We start from the raw sequence: 20,343 nt of genomic DNA, 5'->3' as shown, positions 1-20,343 counted from the left end.
GCTATCATTTTCACAGTGATCCAACTCCAATCCAGACTTTTCATCATCTACGTAAGTCTTAGTTTCATTATTGCTCACATAAATGCTGTTATTTATGTCACAGCCAGTGGAAAAACTAGTGAACCCTTTTTTGCACCGACCTTTCTGGTCTCTAGCTCGTTGACAGTTTCCCTCCACGTTGGATTGTTTACTAGTAACATATTCTCCTTCTTTGACAAAAGATTTCCAAAAGAATATAAATGCCGGACTTCATGGTACGAATAAACTATTTCCGAATATGAGAACGAGTTTTCTCGCTTTGCTGAGGATCGGAGATCGTTAAGCAGTTTTTCTCATAAACACTTTTAGATCTAACTTTGAGACTTTTAGAGATATTCAATATATGTCAAAAAGGGTGAAAATTACGAAAGGCGGATAGTGACAGCTGGCAGCCGCAAAATAATATCGGGCGGCCATTATTTATTTATCTGGCAGCCTTTCTGAAAAATACCAACTTCTGTACTTTACTTTGTTCGTTTTTATTGATTTGTAAAATCTGATGAGCTGCACAATATAATTATATATTTTTCCAGACGTAAAAATGCATTAAGTAAACGCGCTAATCGATCCACCAACAGAATAAAGTTGATTTAAAGGGGCATGGTCACGATTTTGGTCAAATTTTATTGTCTTTTTATAATTTGCAATGCTTTAGGAATGCATTTCTATTGATCAAATGAAATTTGATGAGTTTTAAGCAAGATACAGAAGTCACAATTCTCCGTCATGTAAACAAGGCCCGTGCGCTGTTTTTGTTTACATAGGTTCAATTTACCAGTAAAAAAATCTTTTTAAAGCTGGTTTGTCTTTCTTATTATTATTTATCTTAAAGGGGCATGGTCACGATTTTGGTCAAAAATTATTTTTCCCATTTTATTGTAAACAATGCTTCAGTAAGGCATTCTTAATAAGCAGCTAAAATTTGAGTGTCATTTGTTGAATCATAACCAAGTTACACAGCTTACAATTCTTTGCTATGTAAACAAAGCTTTTGTTTACATTTTGAATGTTAAAGTTAAAATTCCAGTTTTAAACCTAAAATGAATGTTTTAAACGTTAGAAATTGTTTGTTTATGCTTAAAATGAAAAAGAAGATAGATATATCAGGTTGAAAAAGATTTTTAGTGGCATATTGAACATTTGTAAACAAAAACAGGGCACGAGCCTTGTTTACATGACAAAGAATCATTACAAATGCATCAATAAAGCATTGCTAATAATGAATGAACAGAAAATAAATTTTGACCAAAATCGTGACCATGCCCCTTTAAGCATATATAAACAGTTCCAAACGATTAACACATTTATTTAGGTCTAAAACTGGAATTTTCACTTCAACATTTACAAGCTTTGTTTACATAGAAAAGAATTGTAAGCTTTGTAACTCGCTTGTAACTCTTCAAATGACACTCAAATTTTGGTTGCCTATTAAAAATGCCTTACTGAAGCATTGTAAACATCAAAATCGAAAAAATAATTTTTGACCAAAAATCGTTACCATGCCCCTTAAAATGTCTCGTTCCTCTGATTTCAATGGACAAGAAGGTTCGGTACGATTTTTCCGAAATTAGATTATGTATAGACGCTTTAAAAATCCTCAATTGTTCAAACTGTATTTGTTGTTATATTCTACATAAAAACGGGACTGAAAAAGAGCCCATTCTCTATAGCTTAAGCGCACGTGTTCTTTAACCTTGGAAATGCCCAAAACAAATTAATTGATTAAGAAAATAGAAAATTAAGTGTCTTCTCACAATTTCGTCCGCTTGAGGCGACGATCAACATTTACGGCGAGGCTGGCTGTTCCAGAAATAATTATAACTAGACTCTTGTTGCTATAGCAACAAAAAGGTCTTCCGTTTCTCATATGTTAATCTGCATTCCTCTTGTAAAAAGAAAATGAAATTTGTATATTATGTAAAGAAATTTTCCAGTTAATTTCTAAGTAAAACAAAACAAAAATAATATAAAAAGTTAATATTTGAGTACTTTCTGTGACAACCGGAAGATATGCCGGATAAAACAGAACATAGAAATATTTTCATACATTCTTCTGTCTTTCCTCAAAGTTTGGATTATCAAGAGATCTCGTAAAGAAAAGGTTTTATCCCAGGACCGGACACGGACAAACAAAAGTGAATAAAAAAATTAATACTAGATGTTTTTGTACATTTACTTACGGTACGTTACTGTTCATTACACTGAGTAAAACGTTAAAGAAATATAAACTTAAAAAAAAAATGATTTTGCTTGAACGCTTGGAGTGAGAACCGGAAATGACGGACCACCAAATAAAAAACCCGTTAAACACATGTTTAATCAAATGTCTATCATCCATATAAGTTATGTATCTTGATCTCTTACTCTCACCCGAAGTAGAATCTTTTTGTTTATTTAACCATGAGTAGATGACCTTTTGTACTTCTATTGCTAAATGGTTACATCCATGCTAAATAATAAAAATATTTTTAATAACTCAAATATTGATGACGACCGGAAGTTTCGCCGGATAAAACAAAATAGTGTATACACATGTACAAACATAGGTTTATCATCCCACAAAGTTTAGTTGTTAAAGTCGTTGCCAGGAAACGGACAAACGGAAGTGCTCAATGGAAATTAAATGTATCATTTCTTGTTTACTTGCCTTACATTATTATTTATCGAAAGTAAATAAAACTATGAAATAAACAGTTAAACGGACAAACAGCTTGATTTGTTTGAACTCTTCCGGTGTGGACCGGAAGTGACGGAAGACAAAATGAATAGTATTTGTTAAACATTAGAAAACAGGACTTTATTGTCTATCAATTTATTTAAAATTGTCAAAGAAAAACAGTCAAACTAATAAACAACATGGTTTGTTTGGACTCTTCCGGTGTGGACCGGAAGTGACGGTGGACAAAATGAAAGCAGTTAAACAAATATTCATTCAAATGTCTATCATCCATGAAAGTTTCGTGTTTTTATTAATAGTTTACTAATAGTTTTTGAGATCTCGTGGGAAAAAAATTTGTTTTTAAAAAGCTACCTGAGATAATTAAGATATCTCACCGGAAGTAGAATGTTTTTGTTAATTTAACATTGCATAGATGACTTATTTAAGAATTTATACTATCAAATTCATTTTATGTAAAATAAATAAAGAACGTGAAAATAATAATTTTGTAAGACCTGCCGGTGATGACCGGAAGTTGCGACGAACAAAACAATATAGTTTAAACACATCTACAACAATATATCTATCATCCCACAAAGTTTGGATGTTCAAGCCTTAATCGTTTCTGAGATTTCGATGCCACAAGCTTTTCGTCGCGGGACAGGAAACGGACAACCGGAAATGAATTTTGAAAAAATGAAAAAAACACCTCTAGATATTATCATTTTCTATCATCCCTGAAAATTTCAGGGAAATCTATTCAGCCATCTCTGAGAAATTCTGCGAAAAAAGGAGAAAAAAAAATAAGAAAGAAAGAAAAACACTACAATCACTATAAGGTCTTCCGTTGGACCTTAATGAACATATGGGCCTTTACACTTTTATGGTAAGACCGTTATTCAAATTTGCTAACGATGAGTTTTGAATTAAAACTCGTACATGATAGGCCATCAGAAAAAAAGCATCGTAAAGCAAATTATGGGTAGTGCATCAAGTCCTTAGGATTATTTCAAGCGGACTGGAAACAAGAGCACCACTAAGCGGAGCATCCCCTCGCAACATGAAATATATAAATACTTGTTAGTAGTAAAGTAATAATTGGCTAACTAAAATCACTCATACATGTATAATGATTTTTGTATCTCTCCGATTTTTTTTTTTTAGATCTGATGTTTACTGGAGAGGGCTACAGTTCCATAGGATCTCCGTAATGGTGCAAAATAAATTTTTCATGCGGCTGACTACGGTCTAAAAAGATCTTTTTATGCTTCACTTCCTTTAGATAAAATGACTTTTTAATTCTGTTTGAACAAACTAACCGTATATATATATATCAAAACCAGATAAAACACAGCATGTTTACCAGTCGTTTTTTTTCAGCAGCCATGACATTTCTCGCGTGATTTTATGAGATTTACGCTTGGATTTTTGATGGGTGTGAAAACTTGAATGTCTGTAAAAAATTGATATTACCGCATTTTGGCACTAAAACATCATTTATAGAAAAGATATATAATGAAACTTCATATTTACCGCGTTAAAGGGGAATTCCTATATTCAGTTCAAGATCCGCTCCTGAATTCTCATTGGCTGTCCCAAAATTGAAACCGATCAAGGTCAGTAAACATGGCAGACAAATTCAACTTGCGTTGTTGACATACGTAAAATATAACTGATATATGGACTAACTTGAAATTATAATGTAATATAAATGAATGGCAGAGGAACCACAGATGCAGAGCCTTATATCCATTATCAAGGATGCTATAAAATATATTTTAGTTATTACTGGTCCTAACTTCGCCAAACTCAGGCACGTAGCATCGTGGGGGGGGGGGGGGGGAGGCAAAGAGGGAGGGGGGCCTGGCCCCCACCCCCTTCCCACTTTTTTGGACTATTTTTTTTTTAAATTTTCATATAACAAATTGAATTATTGGAGTTGCCCCCCCCCCCCTTTTGGGAGTATCTGAAAATTGGTATGAAAATAAAGAAATTAGGAGTGATTCATTGAAACAATTTCAATTCTTTTCTTCAAATGATAATTCAATTTTGACACTTGCTTTTAAAATGCAAATCTTCTTTTCTGACATGTTTCAAGCATTCTGATTAAAAATGTTCCAATAAATGTATAAACACTCTGTAAGTATAGGAACTATTTTGCTTAAATGCACTACTTTGTTGTCCTACCAATTCTAAAAATAGTTAGAGGGATACATGTATATCCATATTGTATTATATAATATAATACTATATCAGCTGCGTTTAATACATAAATAGTGTTTAATTAATCTGAATTATGTGTTTTTTAATAATTTAATGACAATATTTTGGACTTTGAAAATATTCAAAGTAATTTTTAGCAATTCTCAGTACCAACAGTTAATCTTAGTAAATATCAGCAATGCTCAGTAATAACAGTACAATATCAGTAAATATTAGAAATCATAAGTAAAAAATAAAACTCTGAGTACTTTTTAGAGCCAGTAATGTTGGGGGTGGGGGGTTGGGGGGTTGGGGTGCTAAATGGATCCATATTTTTGATATATATATATATATATATATATATATATATATATATATATATATATATATATATATATATATATATATATATATATATATATATATATATATATATATATATATATATATATATATATATATATTTTAAAAATCATGTTCTCTTCTCCAACACGTGTGTAAGACAGTGTATGAAGAACCGAAACCCTACCGATATGGTAATTAAACTGTCCTAGATGTAGCTTGGGGTTCTGACTGTTGGGTGGGGCCAAAATGGTCATATTAATTAATGTTAATGCATTTAATGTAAAATAAGTGTTGTGTATCAAAGTTAAGATATTGTGAAAGCGTTGGAAGAGTTCAAAGAAAGTTTAGGGGGGGGGGGTTACAGTTAATCTTCACTTGCTTGTTCTTAATGGAGTTATCTTTCTTGCTTATCATAATTAGTTAATTAATCAATAAAAATAATGTAAATGAGAAGTTGCATGATTAACTATAAAGGATATACAAGTAGTTATATTATCTAAAACAAAACAGCCAATGAAAACAGTTATTTTGACTTTCTCAATTAACAAAGACTTGTTAATAGAAGTAATAATAGGCCATCGAAAATCACTGATAAGCGATAAGCTAAAATATGCGAAGGGAGTAGAAATTGGTTGTATTTTGTCGTTTTATTGCCCCATTTAAATGGGGAGAGTTTTTGTTTGGCCCCTGGGGATGGGGGATAAAAGGTTGTTTTCAATTAAACGTGTATACTAGTCATCTTGTTTTAGTATATCTACCAAAAGATACCCATTAACCTATATCGAAAGTTAACAAATTTTGGGGAAATGATTTCAAATCAGAGTATTGCATTTTTTCAAATTCAGGTCATGCACTCTATTATGATCTTAAAGTTTCCCAACAAAGTTATAAGTTTTATAGTCCTTTTTGAGAGATTTTCTGTTGGCCTCTTGTTTTAGATGGCTGCAATTGCCGCTGTCGCATTTACTTTAAGCTCGCATTACTTAAGAATTCAATTTAATATTTATTCTGTTACAATGGCAACGGGATAACACCGCGACAATTAAACGGCGTTTTCTTCGAGTATATCAAATTGTACTAATAATTTATTTGAAGAATAAAGCAATTCTTAAGAAAACCAAATAGTATATTTTGGGTCTTACAGAGAGTATTGATGATCAATATTTGCTCTTTTTTTCTCCGCGTGAAAAATATTTTAACATTGAATAAAGGACACGTGTTTTAAATTCTTTTATATAAAAAAGCTGTAAAAAGTCACGTCTTTCCCAATAAGCAACTAAAATTAAAAAGATGTGAAAGCTTACAAATCTTTTTTTGTTTATTTTAAATGGGCATGGTTACGATTTTGGTCAAACATTTTTTTTTTCGATTTTAATGTTTACAATGCTTGAGTGAGGCATTTTTAATGGGCAACCAAAATTTGAATGTCATTTGTCTAGTTATAACGAGTTACGGAGCTCACAATTCTTCACTAAGTAAACAAAGCATTTGTTTACATTTTGAATGAATAAGTGAAAATTAAAGTTTTAGACCTAAAATGAATGTGTTAATCGTTACGAAATGTTTATTTACACTTAAGGTGGATCTCTACACCAAATAAGTGTAGGAGATTTTTGTTGCATGCATTTGTTACCAATACTAGGCACAGAATTCAATAATAATAGACCTCAAAATACAATACACTATTTTCAAGAGAATTTTTAAAATATCAGTCTGGTTCCAGATAACCCCATATTTATCAAATTATTAAACATTTCTGTTTTAAAAATCTTATGAAAGTGAAATGTTATTAAGTTTAGAAATGAAAAACAAAAAAATCATGAATGAATTTTGTATGATTTTTATTAGAATCCACATAAATATGAAACTAAAATATAAAAAAATTCTTTTAAGGCAAACTGCTGGACAAAATCCCACAAAAACCTGAAAATATAAACAATATTCGTTGGTTAATAGGATGAAGAAAAGAAATTGAATGAAATTGAAAAATTAAAGGAAATTCTTAATTATTGCAAAAATCTTGGTATAAAAGATCCTGTTTAAGAGTTGTCTTTCTTTATTTTACATGGTCTCAAATATCTTGGGATCAATTTTTTAATTGATAAAAATCACGAAGAAAAATTAAAAAAGGAACAAGTCTATGCTAAATATGTAGATATAAGATTAGTAGTGCTTATGATAATGTTTGAAGCTGAAAATTATATTTTTGATGAATGCATTATATATATTTAACTCTTTTAAACAAAATATTAGTAGTTAAATTGCCTTTTATTTTATTTTTATATACAAAAGCAATTATAAACAACAACCATACGCATATTAATACATACATTAGATGTCCATAGTGATACACATGCATGTGTGGAAATGAAAAACATGCTCCTTTTCAGAATTCTGTCTTTTCCTTATTTGGCCTGCAAATCCGGGCCTCCACTGCTATTGCTACCTAGCTGTATTTATTTTAACCAAAATACATTAGTTTAATGTCAAAGTTTCAATGAAAGTCTTTTACTGCAAATGTTTTTTTTAAATTTGGGAAGTTAGGATCAATTCAAGAGATCGAACTACGGTACTTTCGTTTTATAGTCATCATACATATATAGTTTAAATGAAAATTTGACTTACCTATATCGATAATCCGCAACATATGTATGATCGTCTGATGCAGATGACATGACAAAAATGTATTGCCAATAGCAGCAGAGCAGGGAAACTGTATATTATTTAGATTCCACGTTTTCCGTACAAAACAGCTGATAATCAATGTTAGTTAAAAGCTTTAAACAGGAAGAAAATTGACTAATTGACTTATTTTCTAAGCGTTTTGGTGATTTCAGTCCTATCTCACCTCCTTAGTTAGAAGAGTTCAATTAAACGGTGTATAGCTATTTTGTACCACGACATAATGTTATCAATCCGGAACACAATGGCGTTTCGAACGGAAGTCAGACATGTTTTGACGATGTAGCCTTCCACCTTAAAATGATTAAGATAGACAAATCAGCTTGAAAAAGATTTTTTACTGGTATATTGAACCTATGTAAACAAAAACAGGGCACCTGTTTACATGACAAAGAATTGTGAGCCCTGTATCTTGCTTAAAACACATTGACTGGCACCCAGTTTTCAATTATTCATTAGAAATGCATTTCTAAAGCATTGTAAATAATAAAAACAGAAAAATGAAATTTGACCAAAATCGTGACCAAGCCCCTTTAAAGCATATATACTTATTAAAAAAGATAATTGGTTTAAAGTAATGCATAATTAATGTTACCTACAATAGCGAATTTTTTCAGCAACACGTTTTGATGTTTAACATTTTACAATTATTATTAAGAAGTTCGTTACTGTAAGCATTTCTAACGGTACATGTAATTGTATGACCATTGCCATAGTATGAAGAAATGGAGATCAGATTGATTCACTTGTACATTATTCTGATACAAAGTTCAACTCATCATTATTCTTTTGGATATACTGCATTGTAAGATACAATATAGATCTATACACTTATATCAAATACGATATTGCATCCAATGTTGCAATACTATATTGTGTTAAATGATATATCATTTGATTCAATATAATAGCTATAAATAATGATATAATATGATATTGTAACATGTATTATGACAATGTCTGAAGATTTCATGTTGTACATTGTATCATATTGTATAATACGGTATTGTATTGTGTTATACATTACTGTATCTGATCATATTATACAATATCATTACATATTACATGTATCTCATATCAAATTATACCGACTACATTGTAACATGTCGAACGATATAGTATGATACAATATCGTTTGATACAACATTACATCATATATTATATCATATTATACAATTAAATATTATATTATATAATAAAATATCATTATATACAACATTGTATCATATGATGCAAAATTATATATTACAACATTTACAATTAAATATCATATTATACAGTATCGCATTATATGATACAAAATTATAATTTTTTAATAATACAAAGAAAATTAGAGTCTAGTTTTGTTTTTAGCAAAAATTCCATGTCAGACTTCTTAATAAAAGCTTATAAAACGAAATTCGTAAAATTAATGATCGCCTATATCATTAAATATAGAACGAATTTGATGGCTGCATAGGACTTATACTCTTACGCTATAATAATTTTTTTTTTTTTTTTTTTTTTTACATTTTTCATACATTTTTATTTTAATAAGGAATTTTTTTAATGCATAGATAGCTTAGATAGTTTTTTTAATTTGATTTCCGTTAAGGGAAAGAGCAAATCAATTTAAAAAAATGGAGTTGTTGAGTTAAATTTGAGTTGAGTTAAATTTTGTAAGTGGAATTAAAATGTGTTGAAGCAGTAGTCTAACACCAATACTTTGACAAAATAACCTGTACTCATTTCCATTTTTCATTATTCATATATAAACACATGTACATGTATCTTATACGAGCATTAATGTTGTAATATTTCTTATATATTGATACCTGTTAGATAATATTATATTTATCACACTCAGGGCTTAAAAAACCTGAACAATTAATCTGAATAAATCGTAGATGTTTCTTTTCTTTAGATTTAAAAGTACATTGTATTTGTTTCATACGTAAAAAAAACCTCTATTATTTTAAACAAAAAAATACGGTTTTAAATAGTCAAGTAACCCCCCCCCCTCCCAAAAAAACTAAAACGAGTTTCAATCATTTTAATCAAATCATAACAATCATTTTAATGATATTGTGAAACGTAATTTTAATGTTGTCTATATTATCATTATTTTTTTACTTTTGCAGATTTTTCAAATTTGCATCGTGTCTCTTTGTTAAAGTTTACCAGATGTGTTTTATTTGATATGTGAATAAAAACACTCTAATACGAGCTTTTAAAAGCATATCATTCTTATGTACCGTAGGGGTCTGTAATAATAATCCAATCTTTTTTTTTAAAACATAGCATCTAACCGATGTGGAGAAGCTTTCGAATACTGGCTGAACGGATACGATACAGATAACTCCAGGACGTTCACGTTGATTGAAAGTCAAAATCAGACAACCTACACTAACTGGTTCACAGGTGAACCGAATGATAGTGGTGGCATTGGTTCTGAGAAATGTATTGCATCATCTACTGGAAATGAAGGAACGTGGGTTGATATTCCATGCACATTTAGTAGACCAGTTGTTTGTGATAGAAATATTTAGAAGAAATATATATTAAGTGACCAAGCAAATAGAACATAAAACAGCGTTGTACATGTAGTTAGAGTAGCTGAAATTAATTGGAGTTACTTACAATTTAGAAAGATGATTTTATATATTGCTGTATTGTTTCTTCTTATAAATGAATCACAAGAAGTACTTTGGTATCCTTTACGTTACTTAGAATTTCTTATGGACAACCAAATCATTTGGGTTAACATTTTGAAATTTCTGGCAAAATAGTTTTTAGACGGGGTCACGTGACAAAGTGAGAAAAGTTTTCATGCATTTGAGTAAATATATTTATTTAAAAACGCACATTTACACTTTCTAGGCCCCCTACGTATTATCCAAATTCTATAAAAAAAAATAAATAAACAAATAGTTTTATTAATCAAAATATTATTGCTCGGGTTGTTGTAGCGATTTGTGGAATGGGTTGCGTGTATAACGGAATGCAGAACGCCCTTGACGCTTCATAAGGTGGACGAGCTCATTAATTTATAGAAGGGATTAAAGGTTGAATCGAGAGCGATGTTCACAACGCATTTTGCCATTTTTGAGTTTTTGCCATTTGTGTCTAGTTTAACAATCTATCACCTGAATACTACCGAACTTTATGCACGAGCTTAAAACTGAACACAGCTGTCTTACATATTAAGTAGGTTTTTTCTTTTTTTTTCTTTTAGAAGCTTCCAGTACACTTCATCTCTATAGGAATTTAATACATATTAAATGACAATAAGTCTGAATTTACCTTCTCTTTCATTTACTCTCTAGTTAATGTACTTTGTCTTGTGTTTTAGGCTAAATCAATATAGATTATTATAATACATTTGGAGTGACCAACACATCAAGAAATAGGCAGTCTTATAGATGAAGATCCAACTTAAATGTTAATGTTAATGTTATCCGGCTTGGCTGGAATATACATGCAATTTTTTAAATTTTTTTTTACATATTATGAGACATACGTTTATACTTTATTTCTGTACTTTATAACGTAAAAAAACCAGTCACATTCATTATTAAAATGATTCCTTCATCAATATCTTAATGTCTTTTATCAGGAACTCAGCTGATATTTTTTCAATCGGCGATTATCTCGCACCAATATTGGACTTATGAATTCAAAAATAATGAACGGTAGTTACGTTTTAAATTTTTAATTGTCCGTTTGGTAGTAATCAAATAGAAATAGCACTTATCTCAATTACAAAGCAATGAAAACTCATACACATGTAGTTTATTTTGTAGTTTTAAAATCTGATTTTAAAATTCTTTTTTGTAGCTCTTTGAAGGATTTCAAATTAAGACGCTTTCGAAACTCCCTGTAATGGCCATTCCCAACAACATTTGTTAATTTTTCTGTTTATAGAGTTAACTTTGCAAATATTGGAAATTTTTAAAATCAAAAAATTCTGAATTGATCCCTAAAATTAACGATTTTAAACAAATACAAAATCAATCTTCCGTTGGAAATGTTATGTATGTCGTTGTTTACAACGAGTAAGCACATCTTTTAGTGGCTCGAAATACTTTTACTTTACAAAACTCTTTCACTGAACGAAACATGTATAAAGTTAGTTACACGACACGACATTAAGTTTGCTTTTAAGAATTCAGAGGAGTAGATAGATGTTGTAAAAAAGATTAAAATAAACATTTAAGTTTTCTACCTCGTTGAAGGGCTCTGTCTACAAGGTCAAAATGTGTAGTGACACGTAAAAATATCGCGTCATGTGTGCATAGTACGCATAATTTGATGACGTCATGCGTACACGTTCGCCTGAAACGAGTAACTAAAGGTTTTAAGTATGTTGGATCCTGGGATAAAATGTCTCAAAGTTTTCTTCTAAAGTATTTTTTAAAAATCTACACACATAGTTTAACCAAAATTCAAAACACAATTTTGGGGTCTATATGCTTCTTTTGGCGCTACGGTGTATTTAACATGACCTTTCTGCACTGAAAGTTCAGATTACACATAAATCGCTTTTCCCTCTATATTTAATTATCTGAATGAACCATGGCATCAAATACAAATCTATACTATTTAAAATAAATAAAATTAAAATTATCATGAAAAAAAGGTTATAATATTTTCACCTCATTGATGTTTTGACCTTTTTGCACTGATAAAACGCTATTTTTATCCATTACCAATTTAATATGTAATGAAATTATCTAAAAGTCTCAAACTTTTTCTCAAATTATGATAAACTTGTCAGAAAAATCTTAAAATTTCAGAAAATCAAACAAAAGTATGTGTCTATTATGTAAAATTTGAGATATCGAATGAAATAAGCTGTTTTGAGGCCAAAGTTGGGATTCATTTTTCCTTTACTCCTATGAAATATAAGTTAAATTTGCCAGTATATGTGCCGATAGAAATATTGAAAAATTGTAAAATTGTGTTTTTCGTAACAAATTGAAAATACCGTATAACGGGTATTTTTTAGGTGCTGCTAATTTTTACTAATTTTTACGAGTGTTATAAATCCGTAAAAATTAAACGCGTAAACTTTCACAGAAGTAACAAAACTTCGCACGTAAATTTTCTACATCGTACGTATGAGAGAAATGTTCATGAACTTCAGTTCAGTCCCTGGCGGCTATACATGTAGGTATATTTGAGCGTTTTTTGGTCACGTGGTGATAACAGTTCAGATCTTTCTATTCAGTCTTGAGTATTTTCTAAAGCTACGTTTTATGCCACGTTAGTAGCTAGATTTAAACAGCTCAGTCAATAACTATGGCAGTGATACGAAGCTATTTTAAGACCGCGGAACATTAACTGGCAAGATTGGAAACATACAGCTTACGTCAACTTCTGCAAGCTTATAGCTTGCCCTCCGGAACAGACTCCCTTTATCTGCAGACTATGCAACACCATGTTTGTAGACGTTTTTCAACATATCGCTTGTTCCTGCCCCTCTACTAATGACTGACGTACATACTGGTGGGATCAGATCACCAACTCCTTTGATATTCACCTCTCCGCGGACCTGTGTGCCATGACTGAGGATGATATATTCTTCTTCCTTCTAGGTGGAAAATATTTCACATGGTTGTCAGAAAAAGATCTACGTGCAGTTCGTATATTTAATTTTCGTTACATCCGAGACACTGCTGCACGCTACAATCGGACCCTCAAAGCTCAACCTAACCGAATGTTAGCAGCATAACCTGTGTACGTGTGGGCCCCGTCCCCCATGTAGGATCCCCCCTTTTTTTTTTAATTATTTGTATATATGTAAATACTTATGCTTTGTCTTATAATTATATGTGTTGCATGTATGTACAATTGTATGTTCTGAAATATTCCTCATATGGTGGAAATAAAGTATGAATGAATGAATGAACCTGTTACAGTCAAAACATTTGAAATGGGCGGGACAAATTGACGCGGACGTCTGAGAAAGCATTGGATTGAAACGCTGGTGAAAGTAAGAGTATCTTCAATCCACCTCAGCGTTCCGTTTTTAACTTGCCATATAAGTTATATCGATCGAAAAAATATCTTATTTAGTATCAGAAAAGTGAGTGAAAATATTAAAGAGAAAATATGAGAAGATCCCTATTCGGGAGAGAATATACTCAAGGCAAGGCGTTGTCTGAAGACTTTAGAACATCAGTAGTAACAAGTTTAAAAACAAGTGGGGCCATCGCTGAGACGGGGTTCATTCCCAGAGGAGAGTTAGGTAAAGTTTCAAAAATGTTTAATATAAATTCTTCCACCGTCAAAAGAATTTGGCTGAAATATTGTAAAGAAGGGGTCGCTTGCGCAGGACAACGTGGTGGAAGAAACCCAAGGACATTTAGCGAAGATGACTTCGTTTTTATTGAAGCTTGTTTACGTGAAAAACCGACTACTACTTACAAAGAAATAGTAGAAAAGCTGAAACAGTTTAGTCCCACCCCTGATATAACAGAAAAAGATATTTCCAATGCAGTTCTTAAATTTCTTCCATCTGGAAGATTTACATTTAAAAAAATCACACGGATGGCAAAGGAGCGTTTTACTGCTGAAGATATGCAGTACACACAAAGATACATAGATTTTGTTAGCCAAATTAACCCGAGAAAAGTTAAATTTTTCGATGAAAGTGGGTTTAAAACAACTGTTGGTCATCGATTTTATGGCCACAGTAAATATAACGAAAGGGCAATTGAGCTAGGGAGATTTATTCCAAATGCAAATATTACTCTCAATCTGTTCGTTTCATTAGATGGACCTGCTTATTTCAATTTTGTAGATGGACCGTCTAATGCCCAAGCATTCTTGAACTTTTGGGCTGAAGCTTCGGAAACTTTTACGCCAAGTGGTGTTCCAGCGATAGAACCTGGCGACGTTATAATCGTGGACAATTGTTCTATACACAAATATCAAGCAGAGATTGAGCTAACGATTTTTTAATCGAATGATGGTCACATATTTCTTTCTTCCGACATACTCCCCAGACTTGAATCCTGCAGAAAGATGCTTTAATAAATTAAAATTACTGTTAAAACAACAGCGCTACCATGATTTGGTACAAAATAATCTCAAAGTTGCTGTAGGAAATGCAATTCAAGAATTAAACGCAGATGATCTTTGTCTATTTTATAAGTGCACTGGGTGTTTTAATGTGTAATGTTTTCACGGACGTCTGCACTGAACACTTGGCGCAATTTTGGGTATACTAAATGTTATCCCGCCAGAGTTGGAAGTTTTAGTTGCGTCCTAGCGTTCAAGATGGAGACACAGGTATTAATCATACGTACATGGCTCGGTGGAATCGATAGTTCCCTTCTAAAATACCAGGATGATTTTGAGAAATTAGATTTCATAAACGGTAATTGTGTGAATTTTTTGTGTCAATCGGACTTCACGAAATTCGAAGTTTATCCAAGCGATCTACACCAGCGCATGATACTGAATGCCGTAGCAAAGCTGCAGACTCCAAACAGCAAGAAAGAACTCGAACACGTTCAGGAGACACGTCGACTTGCGCCCCCAGAAACTTTATGATGAGAGCAACTCAACAGATTTCGGATGGGACGAAAACAAAGGTAGTGGTAGCGCTAGTACGTCATGGAGTGATTTCGAGTATAAATCGGATATCCCCTACTGAACTTATGATGACAGAATTGGAAGAGAATCTAAAAACAAAACGGGTCGAGCTGGAGAGTGCTAAAACTTATTTGTCAGATCTTAAAAAACGCTTTTGTTCCGATTCAGTAATCATTGACAAAACTATTCCACAATGTAGCAAATGTCACTTAAGAGATGGCCATTCTAGCAGACGCTGTCCGTGGGGCGAATGTCAGAGACCTTAGAGCTGCAGTGATGTCGATAAACATCCGAACGAGAAGAAAATGCTGTTAGAATCACCGGCCGATTGTCGCGCTAAAGAAAGCGAAATCCAAAAAATTGAAAGAGATATTGCAACCACAAAAATTGCAATAACTGAAACCCAAACGTCATTCAAGTACCGAGTAATGTCTACGTTGATAAATACCAACATTAATAAATATACATTTTCCACAACGGCGGGACGTGCTTTGCGTCAAACTATGATCAACAATGATGTCTACATACTAGAAAACAGTTCCAGTACACCTTAAAGAGGCCGCCAAAAATTTCCAAAGCATTATGAACGATTTCAATGGAAAAAATACTGATCAACAGGGATCTTGTGGATCCGGAAATCCGATGCAGAAAATCCTTGAGAATCACGATGTGGAATTTCCACCATTCACACCCAGGGCCACTACAACCCCGACTATGAGGAGAGCGGGCAGAGAACATCCAACATGTGTACCACCAAAAAAACGATATACCTATTAAATTCTTGTAAGGAAAAAACTACTTTACTGTGACAGTTTTTGTCAATTTTAATTTTAAAATTAAATGAAGACATCACATATGTATTTGTTTAAAATTATACTTCTTGCAATTCATTGTTCTTGACAAATATACTCCATTAAACTTAAAAAATATTTGAAGGATTGACTGATTTTTTGGTTATGTATTGTGACAAAAAAGTAAAAATAAAATCAGATATGTGGTAACTGGAACTAATTTCCTTACTAAAAGGTGACTTTCGAGGATAAAATTGCGGGGTAGAGACGAGAAAGATAGCTATTCCTTTGAAATATTGATAAATGTTTCGTAAAAAAAATTATAATGGAGAACCGAATATATGAAAGTATCGTAAATTCCGAAACATTTTTTCAAAACTTCAGTTAGCTGTGCATTGTTGGTGAATTTTCTTAAAACTTTGGTTGTCTGGCAAAAAGATATCCAATATATATTCTTGTAAATTGTTCTTAAATTAATCAATTATCTTTCACTTATAATTATACTATAAAATATTCATTATTATTAAAGTTACCGACTGTTGAAAACTACATTCATTTTATAATGTTCGACGGTCTTAATATTAGTAACGGAATTTTCATTAATATTTACGTATATAAGTGAATTTTTTGTGTGTGTAAAGTTAGATTAACAATGAACGACTGATTCTCTGAAGTCATCGGACCATGATGCGTATAATCTCTTCCGAATTGGGATCTTCTTGTATTTGCTTATTATATACTTGTTGATGAAATAAAATGTTTTCAATCACTTTGGTTTTTAAATAAAAATGTTTTTTTTTGCGCTTTAACTTGTATAGCAAGTTAGAACAACTGAGGTGGATTGAAAGTTTCAATCCAATGTTTTCTCAGACGCCCGCGTCAATTTGTGCCGCCTATTTCAAATGTTTTGACTGTAACAGGTGAAGTTGACGTAAGCTGTATATTTCCAATCTTGCCAGTTAATGTACCGCGGTCTTAAATCAGTATCTACAATGCCAAATCCCAAGAGAGAGAGAGAGAGAGAGAGAGAGAGAGAGAGAGAGAGAGAGAGAGAGAGAGAGAGAGAGAGAGAGAGAGAGAGAGAGAAATTTTGAAATGGAGCTGTCTTTCTTTATTTCCCGGTAAATCGAACTGAGACGAGCACATGGTGTACATCAATGATGATACCCAGATTAATAGAAATAAGTTAAGTATATATCACATGTGAAATAAAGGTAAATGAATAAACACAATCATAATAATTAAGGACTCGTTAACAGAAAAACGATTTTCTGATTTGTATGTGTGTTAACTGTAACAAAGTCACAGGGAAATCCCCCCTTTTACCACAGATGATTTTAGTTTTTACGGACATGTCCAATACGTAAAAAAATATTACGCGTAAAAATTCAAATGGCCCTAATTTAAGACACTTCTTGAAAATAAGATGTTCATTTTAAGGGGGCTATTTAAGCCTCTTGTCATCAAATTAGCATAAACTTTCGAAGTTCAGCCTGTTAGAAAAGGTTGGTATTTTTTCTACTAAAAATTGATGAATTTTAATTACCATATCCTTTTTAAATATCGTTTTGATTGTTTTGAACATATTTCATTGACTAAACAAAAGGATCAGAAAGAAGTTCTAACAACTTACAAGTTCCTCTCCTTAAATATAACAATAGTTGTCATGCATATGAATATAGAACAAAAGAAAATATAATATTGATATACACAAAGAAATATTATTCAAATCTCAAGGATTCGTCTATAAACTTTTGTACAGAAGCAAAAATGCTTTTGTTGATATGTAAAGTAAGGTTGTTGTTGCCATATAAAAGTAAATCAGTATCAATATTGACTAAATCTAACTTAAATAATTGATCAAACATGTTGTTTCTCGCTCTAGAGTATTTTTTACAAGAAAAAAAGAAATTAATGATACACATCTTCTGTTTGACCACATAAACACAACGGATCATTTATAATATAATTACGTTTACAAAGATCATAGTTTAATACACAGTTATGTCTCAGCTTTGTATGAATAATGTTGGTACAACGTTTATCAAAAGAAAAATAAATAGGGGGTTTCGTAACTTTAGGCATATGTTTGCAAAACAAATTGATTGAGTTGGCTGTTCTGGCTTCTATATTTAGTGAAATCCATTGATTGACAGCATTGGGTACAAATGATTTTTTAAGTAAATCTAACCTGCACTAAGGAACATTAAACTGATCCTTGTTTCGTGTGTTGTATCGCGATATATTTTCCCTCTTGTTAGGAATAATATCACATAAATAGTCAGGCAGACTCCCCTTGTTAAATTTGAACATAGTTTTCATCTTGGCGATGTATCGTCTGGTTTGTAAAATTCCCCACCCTGTTTCGAAGTAAAGCGCTTCCCTTGGTACAAAAATTGGCAACCCAGTGACAATTTGTGCAGCACACAATTGAACCTTTTCAAGTTTGTCCGCATCATACACAGAACAGCAATCCCACACAATCGAAGCATATTCAAGGGTAGGTCTAATGAATGAAATGTATAATTTAGAGAGATAAATATTTTATTTTAAATATCATACCCTTACATTATATTTTATCTATACTTATAAATTATAACATATTTCCAATAAACTACGAAATGCCTGCACCAGAGTAACTGCTTATACTTTTGGTATTTCAATATGTGTGATGTAATGTCAGCTATAATTGAAGTTTACCTGATAAATAATTATTTAGAAATAAATTAAAAACTTACTTTTATTTTGGACAACCAAGCCCGAAATAGCAAAAATGAGAGTAAGGTGGTGGACATGCTATGGCGGATCCAAGTCAATGGGAGTTTGCATCAAAATATATGCTTGCCAATGAAATAATATTGAATGATTACGTAAAGAATAAATATATTTCCTGGAAATTTATTTAGGGTATATATAGAGATTAAGATTTGACAAATGTTGAATAAATAACATGAGTCAATTCGTTTTTTTAAATGCACGATTATAGCTTTGATGGATAGACGCTCGCAAAGCACAACCTCTGGTGTTAAAATCTGATAGAATTTTCCAGAACGGGGTAACCAAGGATGCGGGTTGACAGGACGAGTTCGTCATGCATCGCAGGCTGATCACCTTGATTGGCAATCTATGGTTACTAGTAATTAAAAAAAATTATAAATAAAATGGATTAATTTTATACGATTTTTGTTCTGATTGAAAGAACATTCTAGAGCGGGGATGTCGAGGAACGCGGTTAGACTAATAACGTCATGGCGGAAAGTGAAGGGCGAGTTGACCATTGGGCAGATACTTTATATCTGACAACTGTGGTTTAAATTATGCAAATAATTATGCATTCACTAGTGTTTTGTTTTATTTCAGACGTTTTTCAACACGGCAGATTGGTAGTTAACATTATACAATTGTGTTCTACGTCGATCTATACATGTATTTATTTAATCATAGTGGAATTTGGCCTTAAGAACTAAATTAAAATATACGACGCAGTAAATCCCGATTCACTGGCTTAAAATTAAATTTTAAAAAGTTTGCTATTTTATTCAGTCAGCTGCAAAGAAAAAAAAAAGAGAATTAAGGCCACGTACAAGTATATATCATTCATTTCGTTTTATATATTTCATCGTTGTCCGTTCCTCTAAATATCCAGCCATGCTGTTTTTTATTTCAATTTTGAAGATTATGAAAGCAATTTAGAAAAAAAATTGGTCACAGTGCTATACACAAAAATGGACAAAAATATGGTTCTACACAATATTAAGCATTGTATCATTTAAAGGTTTAAAGTGTTAATTCCCGTGTTAATACCATCTAGTTCTCTTTATTTCAACATGTTAAGTAATGATTAGAAGAATTAATTTTATTTAGAATTTGTATCACTATTTACCCTTCTCAAAATATTTGCAAGTAATTTGGTGCCGTGAAATTTTAGAAGCATTATGGTATGCAAGATGATTTTAAAAAATGCAGAAAATTATAAAAATCTGTCAGGTATACAGAATGAGACTGATGAGATTCCAGCAGTGAAACAATTTAAGAAAACAACTT

General features: G+C 31.8%; 1 long non-coding RNA gene across 1 annotated transcript; it reads right to left on the bottom strand.

The window, feature by feature from the left end:
- Window positions 1–7,051: 7,051 nt before the first annotated feature.
- LOC117688951 (uncharacterized) lies at window positions 7,052–8,035 on the bottom strand. Its single transcript, XR_004601303.2, has 3 exons — window positions 7,871–8,035; window positions 7,576–7,695; window positions 7,052–7,168 (listed from the first exon to the last, which is right to left on the bottom strand). It is a non-coding gene; the product is annotated as an uncharacterized lncRNA (long non-coding RNA).
- Window positions 8,036–20,343: the final 12,308 nt, after the last annotated feature.

Source organism: Magallana gigas, chromosome 6, assembly GCF_963853765.1.
Source record: "Magallana gigas chromosome 6, xbMagGiga1.1, whole genome shotgun sequence".
NCBI classification, from domain to species: Eukaryota; Metazoa; Mollusca; class Bivalvia; order Ostreida; family Ostreidae; genus Magallana; species Magallana gigas.
This window is presented reverse-complemented; position numbering and strand designations above follow the sequence as displayed.